This window comes from Urocampus carinirostris, chromosome 20 (assembly GCF_059441175.1).
Source record: "Urocampus carinirostris isolate Australia breed hairy pipefish chromosome 20, RoL_Ucar_1.0, whole genome shotgun sequence".
NCBI classification, from domain to species: domain Eukaryota; kingdom Metazoa; phylum Chordata; class Actinopteri; order Syngnathiformes; family Syngnathidae; genus Urocampus; species Urocampus carinirostris.
In genome coordinates this window covers 27,206,719-27,226,401 of record NC_142368.1, presented here as the reverse complement: position 1 = coordinate 27,226,401, position 19,683 = coordinate 27,206,719, and the positions used below count along the sequence as shown (strand labels likewise).

The following is a 19,683-nucleotide window of genomic DNA, read 5'->3' as shown; positions in this document are numbered from 1 at the left end:
AATTGCCTGTTTTCTTTTTCTTTTTATTAACTGGTCCTAAAATGGCCTCAAGGGGGTGGCAGACACTGTTATCCGCCTTCGATGAGAGTATTGACGCCTTGAATTATGTCTGTTCCAAACTGATACCATGCATTGGTACTCACCCATCTCTCTTATATTTTTTCAGCTATAGGTTATTTTTAGTGCTTATTAAAAATAAGTTAACAAATATCCAAATGGGCAGCACGGCGGTGCAGTGGTTAGCGCTTGTGCGGCACAGTTCATGTCATGGGAACCTCCTGCGTGGGTTCAAATCCAGCTCCAGACTTCCTGTGCGGAGTTTGTATGTTCTCCCCGTGCTCGCGCGGGTTTCCTGTGGGCACTCCGGTTTCCTCCCACATTCCAAAAACATGCATTTCAGGTGAATTGGGCGGTCCAAATTGTCCCTAGGTGTGGATGAGCGAATGAGTTGTCTGTCCCTGTGTGCCCTGCGATTGGCTGGCAACCAGTTGAGGGTGTCCCCTGCCCACTGCCCGGAGATGGCTGGGATGGGCTCCAGCCCCCCCGCGACCCTAATGAGGATAAGCGGTACGGCTAATGAGAGATGATGAGAGTTATCAAATACTATTAATTTAATGTGTCAACTGATAATTTCTTTAAAAAATGTTGTTACAGGATGGAAGTTTTCCGTGTCTAGGGTTTTATTAATTCAGCAGCCTTTTTAAATATTTTGTTGCAGAAGCAAGTACGAGTATCACCCAGCCCTTTTCATTTTTTTAAGATGTAGGTTTTCGAAGTAGGTTGACAAATACTACCAATTTAATGTGTCGACGGATGAGTTCTTTAAAAAAAGATGACCAGACATGCTAGCTGTTATTATCCCCTGCAAGTGATAACAAAAGCTCGATCAAGCTTGATACACCTGGGTGAAGTAGGTCAGAGCCGGTGTAAGTGGCTAACTTAAGCTACTTAGGAGTCCAGTAAAAGATTGCAAGAGCTTGACCAGACAGGCGATGGGACACTGAAGCACGACATTTCGCAGCCCATAGCTAACATGAGTAGAAAGAGAAGGAAATGGTGGGAAAAAAGTCGAAGTTGACAATTGCCAATTGCCTGAATAACAGAACGTGATGTTTTCTGTGGAAGGTGGGTGACACTAAAGGATGAAGTAAACTTTATTTATGTGAAGCAGCTAACAAAAGCGGCTAGCAGCAACCTAAAGCCTACCTCCAAGGGGCTAACACTGGCATGTCCAAAGACCGGCCCGGGGGCCAGTTACGGCCTGTGAGCAAATTGTTTCTGGCCCGCAGGCCCTGCCATAGAATTAATATTATGTGGCTTGCCAGTGATATTGACCACAGTGTAAAATGAATTTGTACAACAAGAAAAAAAAAACATGTCACCAGACAATTGCAGTAGCCCTATAGACAAATTGCACTTAGCTTTTGTGTGAATTTTAGTCCACGCCATTTGTGACATGGCGACTGAATAAAAAAAAGGAAAGTTGACTGTGAGGGCCGCTGCTTCCAAGACAAGTAGAATTTGGAGTATTTTTTCACCAAAATCCAAATCAACTGTGTCTGCTTAATCTGCCAAGAGACTGGGACTGTTGTCAGAGAATATGTATTTATTATTATTCAGCCAGTATCAAACATCAACGTAATATCTACCAGAAATCATTTTGTCACGCGAAGCTATCGACGTGACTCGTTGCATTCGATCGGCGCCGGGTTTTTAGACCCACCTGCTGTGTTGGGAGTCGTTAGGTGACCAAACCCCCCAATTCCAACCCTTAATGCTGAGCGCCAAGCTGGGAGGCAATGGGTACCAATGTTGTAAGTCTTAGGTATGATTCGGCCGAGGCTTGAACCAGCGACCTCCCAGTAATACCAATACCTAGCAAGAACGAGATGCTCTGCGGGCGCCCTACCATCTAGGCTACCGAGCTTTATCAAGAGACACTGTTAGATGAATCATGCTATCTGTAAAAAGCTACCTGAAAACCCAAACACTGCAAACCTTTCACGGAAGTGAATTTGTTGAAGACTGTTCAAAGAATATCTGGCTAAATTGTCAGCCCTCACACATTTTTGATAAATCTGGCCCGCTTTTTCAAAAGTTAGGACACCCCTGGGCTAACATAAGTGCCTAAGGATAGAAACAATTTTTAAAAAGTACCAAAAGCCTGAATCACGGGAAGGGGCGACTATCGCATTAATCAATTTGTTTTATTGGAATTGACGCATTATTTTAACACCACTAGGGTTTACTATACAACACACAATGTGGCTTTAGGTTGGATGGCAGTCAATGCCTTAACCAGCCACCAGACCCCCACCCAATCCCCCCAAACTCCACGCCCTCACCCCCACCCGCTCATTGAAACCTCTGAAATTACTCAAAAGGAGCAGAAAGTGTTGAAGGTCGACTGTTCTGTCAAACCGCCGGGCCCCATGTCCCAATCGATCACTCAACCAAATGGCTCAGTGAGGACACTTTTCTGATGGGAATGTCTTTTGTAAGATGTTTGGCAGTGGTTAGCATCTCCACATGACTCCCCCAAGCTGGTGCTGAAGCGCTGTTCTATTGATCCAAGTTTCCCATTATTAGCCTTCTTCATTATTTGTGGAAAGATGAGTAGAGGCCTCACCCTCAGTGGAGCAGAAAGAAAGAGATACCACCCGCTAGGTCCATAGGCTAACACAAGGCTTAAGTCTTTGCAACGTGACATGATTCTTTGATCACAATTGTGCATCCATGTGAGGAATTGAATGAATGTTTCATCTTGATAAAGCTGTTTATTTATTTTACACATTAAAATACTACTGACCCTGGAGTTGCTTGTTACCACATAAAATATTGTATAATAACTGATCCTGATTAAAGCAACCCTTATATCAAAGTAATGTAAAACATCGAGGTGTATTTATTTTGTATGCTGTGCCTAGAGATTATATATCATATGATATAATGTTGTTCATAAGTTGCTACAATGTTATATACCAGTGAAATTTTGTGATCTTCTGTCATGTCCTTCTGAAAAAATACAATATTTTGACTCTGCAGCACCTATAAATCTCATCTCATTAGCCGTACCGCTTATCCTCATTAGGGTCGCGGGCTGCTGGAGCCCATCCCAGCCATCTCCGGGCAGTGGGCAGGGGACACCCTGAACTGGTTGCCAGACAGTCGCAGGGCACACAGGGACAGACAACTCATTCGCTCATTCACACCTAGGGACAATTTGGACCGGCCAATTCACCTGAAATGCATGTTTTTGGAACGTGGGAGGAAACCGGAGTGCCCGGAGGAAACCCACGCAAGCACGGGGAGAACATACAAACTCCGCACAGGAAGTCTGGAGCTGGATTTGAACCCACTACAGGTTCCCATGACATGAACTGTGCCGCACAAGCGCTAACCACTGCGCCGCCGTGCTGCCGCACCTATAAATAATATAGTTTATTCGAACAAGTGGGTCAAGTCTGCAAAAATAAATGAAGATATTAAAAAACACATCTCATTGGCAGATTATGGTGCTTATTTTAATACATTTTTATTATCTTAATTTAATACATTTATTTTTAATTAAAAATTTCTGTTAGAAATTATGTAGAAAGTATGCCAATTACTAAATAAAATGTGTAAAATCATTAAAAATTTTGCTCATTCTAAGCATTAGCTTTCTCTGCTACTAAAAATAGAAATTATAGTATAAATAAGCAAAATTATACTGTGTTAAGTAGGATTGTACTTAAATTTGTAAGTATGTTTTTTTCTTTGTCTTGTATTTTTATTCATAAAATAATTAAAAACAATGCTAAAATAAGCAAACTAGTCAGCAAATTGACATTCTTTTATTAAGAACCTTTCAAAATATGGTAACATTTTAAAAATGTCAAATATACTGTAATCCCTTGTTTATCCATTTAATGGAGACTAGAATCCCCTTAATATGCAAAAAATCCATAAAGTTGCCCCACTTCCAATTTAAACATGCGCTCTGATAGTCCATGCAATATTTAACCGCGAATAAGTGAACCACACGGGTGCTGTTCGTTTTATGCAGAAAGAATGGAAAAAAAGAGGCCACTTATGACACAAATTTATTTTGTCGGCAAAAATCCACTTGGGATCATGGATCGCAGTCAAAACAGTGCAGTTCAATTTAGGCAAGCCACAAAAGCATGCTTCAGCGGCCCAAACATTCTAAAAAAATCGTTCTGCCTGCCCCTGCTCTCAGCAATAGTTGACTGTAGATAATGGATCATAGCCACAACCGTGCTTTTTATTTTAGGCGGGGCAGATACCTTCTGATGGTTCTCACACACAGAAACATGCAATCGGGAATAAAGGATCACTGCCGACTGAGTGTTGTTCACTTTTTGGTGGACAGATAGGCAAAAATGGCCCCGCCTGCCTGACCAAAATATACTTTAATGGCCCCCACTCGCAGCAATAGGGGATGGAATGTGCTGCATTAGCTTTATTTTTCTATTTGTCCAAAACGTCGATATTTGAATGAAGATAAGGAAATCAAAAATGTCTTTTAAGATATCAGACTCCTGGATTATCGGATCCAGAAGCATACTGTCTTTGAAACGTCTGGAGACTAAATATTTTTGCTTGTGAATTATTGCTATAAATTGCTGTCCTATTTCAAGTCAAGTCAAATTTATTTATACAGCCCTTAATCACAAAAATGTCTCAAAGGACCTGCACACGATTACAATGACACAATTACCTGATCTTAAACCAACATGCGGGCAAGGAACAACTCAAAACCTCAGCGTGAGGTAAAAGAGAAACCTTGAGAAGGGACTTCACAAGTGGTATCCCCTTTCAGGATGACCAGGGTGAATTACATGTAGCATTACAGTACACAAACATAGTAAACACTAGGTAACATGTTGAAATTTAATGCGACATCTTTGTGATAGAATCTGGTCACTTCTCTCTTGATTTCATCACCAAAGAATGTCGTTAAGTGCACAATAATTTACATCCGACATTTAAAATACTGGGTTTTACAGGTGCATAAAATCTTTTGTCATACTTGAATTTTTAATTAGGCTTTTCCATCTTTGTAAACAAGTGTGCTGCAGCCAAGTTTGAAGCAGACTGGCAGAATTTATGTCAGTTTATACCAGCCCATAAGGAGATGATTGACAGGAACAGCTCAAAAAGCACCAAATGTGTGTTAGCAGCAAGATAGCAACCTTATTTATTCATCTAAGGAAACAACAACAAAATTTGTCTTTTGATCTGTGCTGGATTCCTTCCTTTGAAGCTGCTGAAAAAAATGAAAGCTTTGCTTGAAGTGCTTGTAAAGTGCTTGAATTTGGTTTAAGGAAAAAGCTGTACGAACCATGTACCGTATTTTCCGCACTATATGGCGCACCGTGTTATAAGGCGCACCTTCAATGAATGATATATTTTAAAACTTTTGCCATACATAAGACGCACCCCATTATAAGGCGCTATAAGTGCATGCTGGTTTAAGATCAGGTAATTGTGCAATTTTGTAATTGTAATCCTGTGCAGTCCTTCGAGACATTTTTGGGATTAAGGGCTATTTACGGTAAATAAATGTGACGACTTGACTACAGTAGAGAATGTAGTTACGTTATGCAACCTCTAGATGTTGCCACGCTAAAGGGAATGTCAACAAAACATTCAAAAAGGTCAAACTTTATTAACAAACAAGCTTTCCACAACTCCATTCACTCCCAAAATAAATAAAAAGCCGTTTATTATTTTCTCTGAGGTAAAGCATTTTCGTGACACATCTTTAACATCTTTGAACAACATCAAGGCATATAGTTTACTTTTCCTCCATTTAGTCAACACGCAAAGAAAAAAACGTCTGATTCTGTTATTTTAAATGAAACGTTAGTGCAATCGCAATAAAGTGACACTCGTAATGTGCAAAAACAACAAGTGCAAAACAATAACAATAAAGCAATAACATAATAACTGTAAAATGTAAAACGTAAACACACAAAAGAAAAACAGAGATCACTCTATAAGCTCCTCATCGACGAATCCCTCGAATTCTTCTTCTGCTGTGTTCGAATTGACCATATCTCAGTGAATGGGCCATCCAACACGTCCGGTGTTTTTGTCCTGTGCCAGCGCTGTTGCCTTCATACGTATAGTTATCGTACTGACACTTCTGCTTGCCGCACTTTGTTGAACAACCCACTGTTCAAGTGTCTCCTCTAACTCTGGCCATCTTGCTTTATTGCCACGGAAACTTTGTTGAGTTTTCCTTACTTGGCGGAGCTTATCTTCATCCTTCCTCCACTTCCGTACCATCGATTCATTTAAGTTTAACTCTCTCGCTGCCGCTCTATTGCCGTGTTGTGCTGCGTGACTGATCGCCTTGAGTTTAAACTCGGCGTTGTACGCGTGTCTCTTAACAGGAGCCATTTTTTATACAAATGCACGTATGAAAGAGAATCGTTGTTTAATATTTCCCAGTATGCACAGCGCGAAAAATGGAGTCGGCGGCTGTTTCTCGTAGTTGCAAGACCTTGCGAATTTAATATTGAGCCATATATAAGGCGCACTGTGTTATAAGGCGCATGGTCAGCTTTTGAAAAAAATTAGGACTTTTAGGTGCGCCTTATAGTGCGGAAAATACGGTATTTTACACCTGACAGTGAAATTAGCTTGAAAATTGTTCAGGAAACATGGATGGATGGATATTATCTAATTTTCAATGGTTATTTTATCAAGTGTATACTTGTTGCGGCAGCCGATCTAAAAAAACCCAATCTGTGCTGCTGCAGCACTCCGGTGTTTAACATTTAATGTGTCTTGTATATACAGAGAGATTCTTTATGTTCTGATGTTAGCCTACTCTCACCATAATGGAAGTTACGTAACATGTCAGAATATAGAAATACCGCAGGTGGGGGCGTTGTTGTGTCTGGTGTTGTTCCAATCCTATGCTGTACCAATGTTGGATTGTAAACCAGGAGGTGACACATTAAAATGTAATTTATAAAGGATTTATAGGATAAACTGTTTTGAAAATGGAACTCAAGTGCAATAGTTTTACATAGGGTTCGGCCTATATTTTTGCCGAGGATGTTGCCTGGGCCGCCGCTGATGCTAACATAAGGAATGAGGTTACATCTAAATCAAAACCGCAAAAATATTCACACAAAAATAGATTTCAAATCCGTTTCAATTGCAAAGTTAGAAGAGTTAGCTGCACATAGTTTGCGCCAAATTTGATTATTTAAAACTAATTAATTATTGAATGTAACGTCAAATAATTTTAGCAAACAATAATTTTAGCATCCAAAAATTGTTTGTTTTATTTTTCTAGGGACCAATTTCTTTAAATCCCCAAATTCTCTTTCTGCCCCTTTTCAATGATTACCTCAAATATGATGTATGGATCTGGTGTTTGCAGTAAGACAGGTGTGTGAGAAATATTTTGCAAAAGGTAAGGATGTTCATTTGGCTTTCATGGACTTGGAAAAAGGCGTATGACAGAGTTGATAGAGAGGGGTTGTGACAGGTGATGTTAATGTATGGAGTGGGTGTAAAGTTCTTGGAAGCATTGAAGAGTTTATACGTGAACAGCAGAGCATGTGTAAGAGTAGGGAGTGAGACAAGTGAGTGGTTCCCTGTGTTGACTTGTGTGAGACAGGGGTGTGTGATTTGGCTGTTTAATGTGTACATGTCAAGTCAAGCCACATTTATTTATATAGCCCTTAATCACAAAAATGTCTTAAAGGACTGCACAGGATTACAATTACACAATTACCTGATCTTAAACCAACATTCGGGCAAGGAACAACTCAAAACCTAAGTGTGAGGAAAAAGAGAAACCTTGAGAATGGACCTCACAAGTGGTAATCCCCCTTCCAGGATGACCAGGGTGAATCACAATTAGCATTACTATACACAAGCATAGTAAACATTAGGTAATATGTTGAAAATTTGACCGGAAAGTGCATGACAGCAGCGACGCCCCCCAGCCTGTAAACTTGTCCAGAAAGTCTATGACAGCCACGACACAGTTTCCCATCTCTGCCAGCTGGTCCATGCAGGCGTTCACATGCTTCAGGTCAAACGCTGGTCCGCTGACTCATTTCCAAATCGTCCTTCTCCTTCGTATCACCACCAGGCAGGCAGTCGGAAAAAGACAGGACAATACAGAATATGAGGTGGGCATCAATCATAAGCTTTGGAATAGAAGTGTGTCTTAAGCCTCGATTTAAAATCCTCCATTGAGGTAGCAGATCTTATTTCCGGAGGCAGGGCATTCCATAGCACAGAGGCCCGGATGGAGAACGCTCTCAAGCCTGCAGACTTCTTGGCTCTCGGAGTCACAAGTAGACCGGCATTTTCCGAGCGCAGACTCCTTGCAGGAACATAGAGGGAAATGAAATCAGAGAGATAAGAGGGTGCAAGCCCATGCAAACATTTATATGTTAATAAGAGAACCTTAAAGTCACATCCTAAGTGGACTGGGAGCCAGTTCAAGTTGGCCAATACAGGAGTAATATGCTCAAACTTTTTGGTCTTAGTCAAAAGTCTAGCTGCCGCATTCTGAACCAGCTGCTAACTTTTAATGCTAGACATCGGGAGACCAGAAAGCAATACATTACAGTAATCAAGCCGAGAAGTAATAAACGCATGAATTAAAACCTCTGCATCTGATTGGGACAGCATCGAACGAATCCTCGCAATAATACGGAGGTGGTAGAAAGCTATTCTAGTAATATTTTTCACGTGTGACTGAAACGACAGATTAGGATCAAATATACCGTAAATTCCGGACTATAGAGCGCACCTACCACATTTCGGGAGGAAAACCGATTTTGTACATACACAAGCCGCACCTGTATATTAGCCGCATGCGCCCACATTGAAAAGACGCAATACAAACACGATTTTTTTGGGGGTTTGAACAATTTTATTGACACTATTAACAGCAAATAAACAATGTGAGGTTTGAACAATTTTTCTCGACATTCTTACCGATACAGTCCAAAAAACACAGCCGGCTAAATGAACGGAAAATGATACCGGTACTTAAGATTTAATGCAGACCTGCAGAGTCCGGGTGCCTGTTGAAAGTAATCCAAGGAAAAAAGTGTATATATCCAAAGGTAAGGTTGGGAAAAATATATATACACTATTGTCGACCGCATCCACAAACTCCACTTCCCGTCAGCCCGCGTTCGCCCCGCCCCTTCTTTCTCATTTGCTCGTGCAAATCATCAGAATAAGTTTCTAAAATAAAAACATTACAAAAATATACAGTTGCAAATACGTATTATACATCGTTACACATATTTACAAAGAAAGACGGTACACTGTGAGAGTTTTCAAAGCTTTAATAATATTACAACTTTCATCCCAAACCGTGCCTGTGAAGGGTAGCAAACGCTACTAGCAACATGCTCGCAACACAGCAAACTGCTCTGTTAAAAAAACATACCGTACTTGTAGTAAGCACGGTAAACCGTCCTCATCTTCCTCATTATAACTGACGCCATCAAAGTCGTCTTCCTTTAGTATGGGAAAGAGACTTTGACATATAGACGTCGTCCCAAGCTCCGTTACTCAAAAACACGCTAGCATCACGCTCGCAAAGTAAGTTTACGTGCGGTAGCTCTGTTTCCTTCTATATCGGACTGCTCGATTGCGTTTAGTTTGAAAGTTGCGTCATGTGCCTTTCATTTTGCAATTTGCATGATGCTAATTTAATTTGTGCACAAGCTAAGAAGTTGCAGTCTAATATTTACCTATTGTTCTCGAGCGCCGCTGGCGGCCGTTAGGAAAATTACATAGATTGGCCTCATCACTGAATAAGCCGCAGGGTTGAAAGTTTGGGAAAAAAGTAGCGGCTTATAGTCCGGAATTTACGGTGACACCTAGATTTTTGAACGAGTCACTATGGGTGATATTACATTTGTCTAGATTCAGGGTAGTGTTTGAAAACAACTCACGACAGTGAGCTGGAAAATAATCAACATTTCAAATTTTTCTTGGTTAAGGCGTAAAAAATTAAGTGACATCCGTCTTTGAATCTCAGTAAGGCAAGCCTCCCGATTTCTACAACTTAAATGTCCAGTTGTCTCCAGTGGCACATACCGTTGAGTGTCATCTGCATAGCAATGGAAACTAATATTATACTTGCGGATAATGTCACCAAGCGGGATCATATAAATACTAAAAGAAGGGGGGCCAAGTACAGAGCCTTGTGGAAAACCACAGGGGACATTAGATTGTTTAGAGGTCAGATTGCCATAGTTAACACATTGCATCCTGTCTGACAGGTAGGACCTAAACCACGAGAGTACAGTTCCTGAGATACCAATGCATTCCAGACGACCAGTAATATGTTGTGGTCGACAGTATCAAAAGCAGCACTGAGATTCAGCAGCAGTAACATTGATGAGGCCCCGGAATCTATTGCTAAAAAGAGATCATTGGTTACTGTCTCAGTGGAGTGATTTGCCCTAAATGCTGACTGGACAGTTACATGGATGGTGTGGTGAGAGAGGTGAATGCAAGAGTATTCGGCAGAGGTGTAGAGATGATGGATAACAGTGGAACGTTGTGGCAGGTAAGTCCGTTGTTGTTTGCAGATGACACAGCGGTTGTGATTCTGAGGAAACATTGAGAAGATTGGTAATGGAGTTTGGAAGAGTGTTTAATAGGCGTAAGTTATGTGTGAATGTTGGGAAGAGTAAGGCGATGAGGTGTTCACAGGATAGAGTGGGCATGGCGTTGGAAATAAGGTTGCATGGACAGGTGCTAGAAGAAGTTGAAAGCTTTAGGTACTTGGGTTGTGATGTGGCTGCACTTGGTGGAATGGAGTGCGATGTATTGCACAGAGTGAATCAAGAAAGCAAGGTTTTGGGTGCTCTGAGGAGAGTGATGAACAACAAGAGTATGAGTATAGATGTTAAGAGGGGACTGTATGAGAGTGTGATTGTGCCGACTGTGTTGTATGGTGCAGAGACTTGGAGCCTGAGCGCAGATTTGAGAAGGAAATTAAATGTTTTTCGAGATGAAGTGTTGGAGGAGTATGTTAGGAGTGACAAGATTGGATTGATTGAGAAATAAAATTGTGAGGGACAGAACTGGAGTAGTAGTGGAACTGAGCAAGCGAATGGATATACTTGGTTGGTTTGGACACATGGCGAGGATGGATGAGGAGTAAATGTTAAAGAGGATCTACAGAACAGTAGTAAATGGAAGGAAACCAAAAGGACGGCCGCGATTGACGTGGATGGATGGCGCTATGAGTGCAATGCAGGAAAGAGCTCTAAATATAGTGGAAGCTAGAGCTCTTGTTGGTGAAAGGAATGAGTGGAGAAGTGTTGTAAAAGGATAGTGGAATGTTTAGAAAGGTTCTAAGGCACAGGTGTCAAACAGGCGGCCCGCGGGCCAGATCAGGCCCGCTAAGGGATTGAATTCGGCCCGCAAGACATCACTCAGAGAAGTGCAAGAGTAAAACAAGCTGCAGGTTGAAATATGTCAACTTAATGTTGCCAAAGCCAGGTGCCTCAAACAAAGACACTGTACTTGTATTTATTTCTCTCCCCCTCTCTCTCTCTCTCTCTCTCTCTCTCTCTCTCTCTCTCTCTCTTTACCACCCCTTTTCACCCACTCTCTGTCTCTGTCTCTTTCACTCTCCGTGTCTCTTTTTCTCTTCCTTTGTTGTTCTTTGTCTCTTTCTCTCTCTTTGTCTTTTAACCTCTTTTGCTCTAACTTCCTTTTTTCCTTTTCTCTCTTTTCTTTTTCTTCATTCCCTTCGTGCTTTCTTTTCTCTTTTCTTTCCTTCTGTCTTTCTATTTCTATCTTCCTCTCCCTTTCTTTTCCCCCTATCTCACGCCTTTTTATCTTTTGTTTCTCACGCTCTGTCCCTCTCTCTTTCTTTGTCCCGCCCTCTCTCTTCTTTTCCTCAATCTTTCTCTTATTTCTTTATCTCTCTTTTTCTTTCTCTTGAATCTACTAGTCCGGCCCCCGACAGAATGTTTGTTCTATCGCGTGGCCCCCTAGTTAAAATTAGTTTGACACCCCTGTTCTATGGGATGGGCAGGGCACCCGTATGATGCGGCAGGGGTAAACCAGTGAAAGCTGTCGGGCCCTGCTGTTGAACAGAAGAGTGTGTTGTTTCACCCTGACCCGAGTGACATGTCCGCTTTCTTGCGTCCGTTTTAATCCGGAGGGACGAAAGCACGACCAACTTGGGTGCCGAGATGGTTAACTTGTTTGGGTGTTTGGGCATTTGGGTTGGCCATGGTCCCAATTTTTTTGTGTGTAATTCTTGCTACTTTTTCCCTTTTTTAATTTTCTTTGTTTTTGTATGTGTTTGTCTTGCTGTCGGTCACCACTCTCAAGGGATATGACCAGTGTAGATAAATGGATAGATTTAGAGTTTTGTATCCAAAGCTAATAGGCTATTTTCAAAACAGGAAAGTTATTTAAAAAAAAAAAAAACCCATCAAATTACAAAATCTGATTGGAAGAAAATATTATCAGCCACCCACCTCTGCCTGCACGTTCAACAAGCGCAGCTTTCTTTCTCCACCTTTCCAATGATTACCTCAAAAGCTCTTGAGTACTGACCTTTTCTGCTGGTACCCAGCAGAATACTAATACAAGCCAAACTCTGCCACCCTGCCCGCTGCGCCTCGGTATAGATTGGCGAGCATTGAGCTGTGGAGCTTGTAAAGTACAACGCTGCTTTATTTAGTTTGAGCTTGTTTTTAACAGTAATTACGCAAAAGCCGATAGTAAAGCAGCAAATGTGACTGCGGGAATCCAGACAAGTTAACTACGGTCGTGTTATATGACGTGGAAGCAGTTCTAGCTGAATTCTGCATGAAGAAGAGGGAGAGCAGATAAAATGCTGTGTATATGGCAATTCCTAGATTGGCAGCTACATCTTAGAAACAAGTGTAAATTATTTACAGCGGCTTGACAGAAATATAAGATGGGATTGCAACAATCTGCCTTTGGGACGAGTACAGATAGATAGAATTTGGTATCATTTGGTGATTCCTAGTCAAAAATCGGGTACAAAACCAAGAACTATATATATATATATATATATATATATATATATATATATATATATATATATATATATATATATATATATGTATGTGTGTGTGTGTGTGTGTGTGTGTGTGTGTGTGTGTGTGTGTGTGTGTGTGTGTGTGTGTGTGTGTGTGTGTGTGTGTGTGTGTGTGTGTGTGTGTGTGTGTGTGTGTGTGTGTGTGTGTGTGTATATATGAGCATATGTGTGTGTGTGTGTATATATGAGCATATGTGTGTGTGTGTGTGTATATATGAGCGTGTGTGTGTGTGTATATATGAGCATATGTGTGTGTGTGTGTGTGTGTATATATGAGCATATGTGTGTGTGTATATATCTCATCCAATTAGCTGCACCGCTTAGACTCAGTATGGTCGCGGGGGTGCTGGAGCCCATCCCAGCATCATCGAGCAGTGGGCAGGGGACACCCTGAACTGGTTGCCAGCCAATCGCAGGGCACACAGGAACAGACAATTCGCTCGCTCATTCACACCTAGGGACAATTTGGACCGGCCAATCCACCTGAAATGCATGTCTTTGGAATGTGGGAGGAAACCGGAGTGCCCGGAGGAAACCCACGCAAGCACGGGGAGAACATACAAACTCCGCACAGGAAGTCCTGTAGCTTTAATGGAGGTTCCCAAGACCTTAGAACTGTGCCGCACACGTGCTATCTACTGAGCCGCCGTGCTGCCTCTGTGTGTGATGTGTGTGTGTATATATCTATATATATATATATATATATATATATATATATATATATATACAGTGGAATCTCGGTTTTCGAACGCCCCTCAGTTCGAACAAATCGGAGTCCGACCAAAAATTTTGAGAAATTCTTGCTTCGCTGTTCGGTCAAAAAATCGGAGTTCGAACGCCGGTAATGCGTGAGTGCGTACGCTAGGATGCGATGCTGAGCGGCGTACGGGTGTAGATCGCTCTTTTCGTGACCAACTGTTATCGCGTGCGGACATGCTTCGTTTTGCTTTCGCTTTAAATATAGGTGTACAAAGTGTTTTAGCCCCTAATTATGCCTCCGAAGAAAGTCAGTGCAAGCAGCAAAGTTGCTACAGGTGAAAAAAGAAAAGTATTGCGTACAACTATTGCATTTAAGAAAGAAATAATACCAAAATATGAAGGTGTGCGAGTGTCTGACCGTCCACTGCGCCTTCTGCTGACCACCACAAAGGTAAGAAATCCTATGCATAATTATTTTCTCTATCCTTTTTTTCATTTTTACACGTTCATGTTAGAGTAATCTTTCATACGAAAGATTATGATAACGCGAATGTACTATTAGCCTGCGTTAACTTCATGTTTACGTTAAACATTCAAGGTAAACATTCAGGCTGTTTGAACGGGGCCCAACATTCTGGGTGTTGGGACGCAGCCCCCTTTCCAATGAACCGGTCACCACTTGTTGTGGAGACCTGGGTGCTAAATGACTTGTTAAACGACCTGATTTTTTCATTTTTACACGTTCATGTTGGCGTAATCTTTCGTACTGAAGATTACGATAACGCGAACGTACGATTAGCCTGGGTTAGCTTTATGTTTAAGTTAAACGTTCAATGTAAACATTCAGGCTGTTGGAACGGATTAAAACAATTTACATTATTTTTAATGGGAAAAATTATTTCGGTGATCGAACAAATCGGTTTTCGAACAGGGTTCTGGAACGGATTATGGTCGAGAACCGAGGTTCCACTGTATATATATATATATATATATATATATATATATATATATATATATATACATATATATATGTATATGTGTGTGTGTGTGTGTGTGTGTGTGTAAAACGTTCAAATAAAAAACATGTAATTTCATGTTGATTCAGTCCTGTAGTTTTAGACAAGCACTTTACAGGTAACAAACAGTGTGTAGGGCTTCTGGAGCTGTTGTCATAGTAACTAGGAAAACTGGATCACGCTGTACCTTTTATTGACTTTTACTGTTTGTTGATGTCCCCTCGTAAAGGCGGCCTAGTCTATATTGATTTTGAAGTATATAGCTGTCTATGGCAGTTTTAAAAAGTCCTCTTTTGAATGTTTTTAAATGTAATTATTAGATACTTTAGTGAGGTCATTTTAAACTTAAAAACAGTATTGCACTTTTATCAGGCCTGAATGGTACTTGTGTCGCCAAGATCTATTATTACTGATTAAATGTTGCTGTCAGTCGTTTTTAAACAATTTTTTTTTTTTTTTGCTGTTATTGTATTCCTTTCCGATAGAAATGCACTTCTTTGGCCACAATCCATTATCCTCAATCATTTCATTCTTGCCTGTCTAAAATGAATTGCACAATCCCTTAGGATAGAAAGGGTTAGAAATTTGTATTTATTTTAAATAAAATGTACTAATTGTCAGACTTCTTGCTACCAGAGCTTCCAAAAACCTCAAAAAGGTTGGGCAAGAAAATGTGAGGTAAAATTGTGCATCTTGGTCACTTTGAGGATCCATATTATGTATTCTTTCTTGCACTGTTTTTTGGTTGCCCTACACAATACATCTATTGGTCAAATAATACACATTGTCCCTTTAGTGTAAATAAGATCCATGCAAATTATGGATTAATGTATACTTTTTTACTTTAATTCATTTATAGTTTCACATTTATTCCTGTCGGAGCTGATTATTAATATAACTCCATTGCTGGCAAAAATATTCAGGCCGAGACATTTATTTAGTTGAAAAATACTTTGCGAATGCACTGAGCCCGACCTGGCCGCCATCTTGCTTGGTCGCCCAGGCCGAACTGACAACATACTCAGTAGGCGTGGTTTATTGAAAGGTCGCACATGAGTGCCACGTCACATTACAACGGAAATTAGACTGAAAATATGGATCTTTGAAACGTGACTATGTGTGTTTGTGTAATGATTACTTGCATATTGAAAATTAAAAAACAGGTTAAAGAAATTTCATAGCATAGGAATCTGAGAAATACACAACTAAAAATAGCTTACTTTACAATTCCTAATGTTTTTTTTCAAGATCTTATTTTGTGTAGCAAATTAAAAATTATATTTGAGAACACTGGAATGATTTTTATCAGAGCTTTTTTGTGGAAAACATGATTGGCCCAGTTTCACTTGGACTCTAGCTCCAGAGTATGCTCTGAATCACATGAATTGTACTACCGTATTTTCCGCACTATAAGGCGCACCGGGTTATAGGGCGCACCCCGAAAAAATAGTTTTTGACATATATAAGACGCACCGGATTATAAGGCGCTACAATGGGAACGTGGACAAAACAGTCAGATAGTTCAGTCCAACTTATTACCCCCTTAACATTCCGAAAGCTTGCAAAGACGCAAATACGTGTCGAGAACACGTGCGAATGCGGTGTCCGTAAGATGTCACTCAAATGCATCGTTCCATCATTCGGAAGGTTAAAGTCTTGGGATTCAAGAAATGATAACCATTCCTTCGTATCTATTTTCTTTTTCGCTCGCAACTTTACTGTGCATATGACAATAAACACTTGGAATTGAGTTTAATTTAAAAATAGACACTCCATTCCATCCATTATCTGCACCGCTTATCACAGAAACATCGAGTTCAGTCTGAAACAAGACAATATAAAACCGGGAATAGCTCACCGAAGTCATTGTGTTCATAATAATGTGCAGGCAATGTCCTCTTATATCCGTGAGGGTAGTAAATCCAGGAGAATACAATATTTACAAATACAGAATAGAAAAAAATGCTTTCTCTATGCCATCGGCCACATGCTATACGCATTCATCTTTTTCGGCCAATTGCAGGCTTTGTTTCGCTGTTTAAGCCAATGGCAGCCTGTACATTATAAAAAGGATCCGCCTCTTGACCTCCGAATAACTTTAGCCAATAGTGATCGATTCAACTGATGATTGACACATCTTTTTCGGCCAATTACAGGCTTTGTTTGCCGTTTGAGCCAATGGCAGTCTGTAAATGATAAAAAGGATCCGCCTCTTGACCTCCGAATAACTTTAGCCAATAGTGATCGATTCAACTGATGATTGACACATCTTTTTCGGCCAATTGCAGGCTTTGTTTGCCGTTTGAGCCAATGGCAGTCTGTAAATGATAAGAAGGATCCGCCTCTTGACCTCCGAATAACTTTAGCCAATAGTGATCGATTCAACTGATGATTGACACATTGGTTAGCCAATGAAACGCCGGTAAATAAATCCCACCATCCACCGCGTACTACTTGGCGTTCGGGGGAAAATCGAGTCGGCGGCTGCAAGTTAGTTGGAAAACTTAATGTTGATCCATAAATAAGGCGCATTGTATTATAAGGCGCATGGTCAGCTTTTGAAAAAAATAAAGGCTTTTAGGTGCGCCTTATAGTGCGGAAAATACGGTATTTTAAGGCAGAGTATTTCTGACACTGTGTTGATCACATTTCTTTTTGTTTCACTTTATTTTTACTTATCATTTTTCATCATATTTAAACCTAACCTTTATTAAGGAAACAAGGGTTTTAAAATGCTATAATTTTGGGGGTGCTTGGGTTGAATTTGGGGGGGTGTTTGAGCAATAATAGACTAGTCACTTCCAAGTTCACTGTAGATTGAAAGATAACTCCATGGGGATTGCATTATTTAACTACTCATCCCCCATCCACGCTCCCACCCACCCTTCCAGGGAACGTAGGAGCACAAAAGCAAAAAAACACGTTTATCAACCAATTAAGCCCCCCAAAAAAACGCGTGAAGGGACAAAAAACCAACACATAACGATCATTCATGTAATGACACCTCTTAACACCACAAATATACCCCCCATTCCCTACACAGTAAATAGATAGATAGATAGATAGATACTTTATTCATCCCCTAAGGGAAATTCACATTTCCAGCAGCATCCCTGAGCTGAGAACAGTACAATAATAAAGCCAAAAGAATACAATATACAAATACCCAGTGAGGAGATGAGGCAGGAGCAGATACAAGCACATGTTTATTCACCAATAAACCATGTTGAGCTCTATGTTAAGCGTTCTCAACTGAATGAAGGGTTCCAAAATGGGCTGTGATCCATTATCCCTTTTTGATGATTGCTTCATGCAAAGACTGACAGAGCGCATGTGAAAATTGGGGGTTGTTTTACCCAGCAGATCTTCGCGTTTCGTGATCACATTAACCGAGATAAACAAAGCATTACAATATTCCCCTTGTGTAAAATATTTGTTGTTAATTTCATAGAAAAAGAAAAAATTGAAGACAAAACGCAAGGGTATAGAAAATTCACAGAGTTGTTTAAAAAGTTAAAAATGGCACCACACTGCCATGAACTAATTCACTGCCATTGACAAAACGTTATGTCATAGGCATTGATCCATCATTGCCACTGATGACAATGGACAAGGATTTTTAATTTATTCTCAACTTTGTGTATAAAATATCTGTTTTTAAGATAATTTTACTAATAGGTCTAACCACATTCAATAGGTATAATAATAATAATAATAATATATATATATATATATATATATATATATATATATATATATATATATATATATCATCTCATTAGCTACACCTCTTATCCTCAGTAGGGTCGCGGGGGTTGCTGGAGCCCATCCCAGCAATCATCGGGCAGTGGGCAGGTGACACCCTGAACTGGTTGCCAGCCAATCACAGGGCACACAGGGACAGACAACTCACTCGCTCATTCACACCTAAGGACAATTTGGACCGGCCAATTCACCTGAAATGCATGTTTTTGGAATGTGGGAGGAAACCGGAGTGCCCGGAGGAAACCCACGCAAGCACGGGGAGAAAATACAAACTCCGCACAGGAAGTCTGGAGCTGGATTTGAACCCACGCAGGAGGTTCCCAAGACATGAACTGTGCCGCACATGCATTTTTTTTATAAAATATAACAAAGCCTATGCAACAAGGACAGTACAAACATCTTCTTTGTTACTTTATCTCATTGCTTTCCTTATCCTTACTGTAAAATGTGGACCTGGAGTGCCACATCCATTTTCGTTGTCACAATATATCCCATGTTGTAACAATGACAATAAAGGTATATTCTATTCTATTCTATGTGTGCATATTAAAATGGTTTATTCAAATAAAAAAATAAAGATAAAGAAAATAATTATGCATAGGATTTCTTACCTTTGTGGTGGTCAGCAGAAGGCGCAGGTGGAGAGGATCAGACACTCGCACACCTCCTTCATATTTTGCAATTACTTCTTTCTTTAATGCAATAGTTGTACGCACTACTTTTCTTTCTTCACCTGTAGCAACTTTGCTGCTTGCACTGACATTCTTCGGAGGCATAATTAGGTGCTAAAACACTTAGTACACCTATATAAAAAGCGAAAGCAAAACGAAGCATGTCCGCACGCGATAATAATTGGTCACGAAAAGAGCGATATACACCCGTACGCCGCTCAGCATCGCATCCTAGCGTACGCACTCACGCATTACCGGCGTTCGAACTCCGATTTTTTGACCGAACAGCGAAGCAAGAATTTCTCAACATTTTTGGTCGGACTCCGATTTGTTCGAACTGAGAGGCGTTCGAAAACCGAGGTTCCACTGTACATTCTTTTTTTGTCTTCTGTATAAATATCAATTATTTAAAATGGTTTATTCAACCCCTTAA

General features: G+C 40.5%; 1 protein-coding gene across 5 annotated transcripts in view; it reads left to right on the top strand.

The window, feature by feature from the left end:
• The window catches only part of rngtt (RNA guanylyltransferase and 5'-phosphatase), a 232,015-nt gene that overhangs the window by 52,380 nt on the left and 159,952 nt on the right, over positions 1–19,683 (top strand). The gene's annotated exons all lie outside the window — the stretch shown is intronic.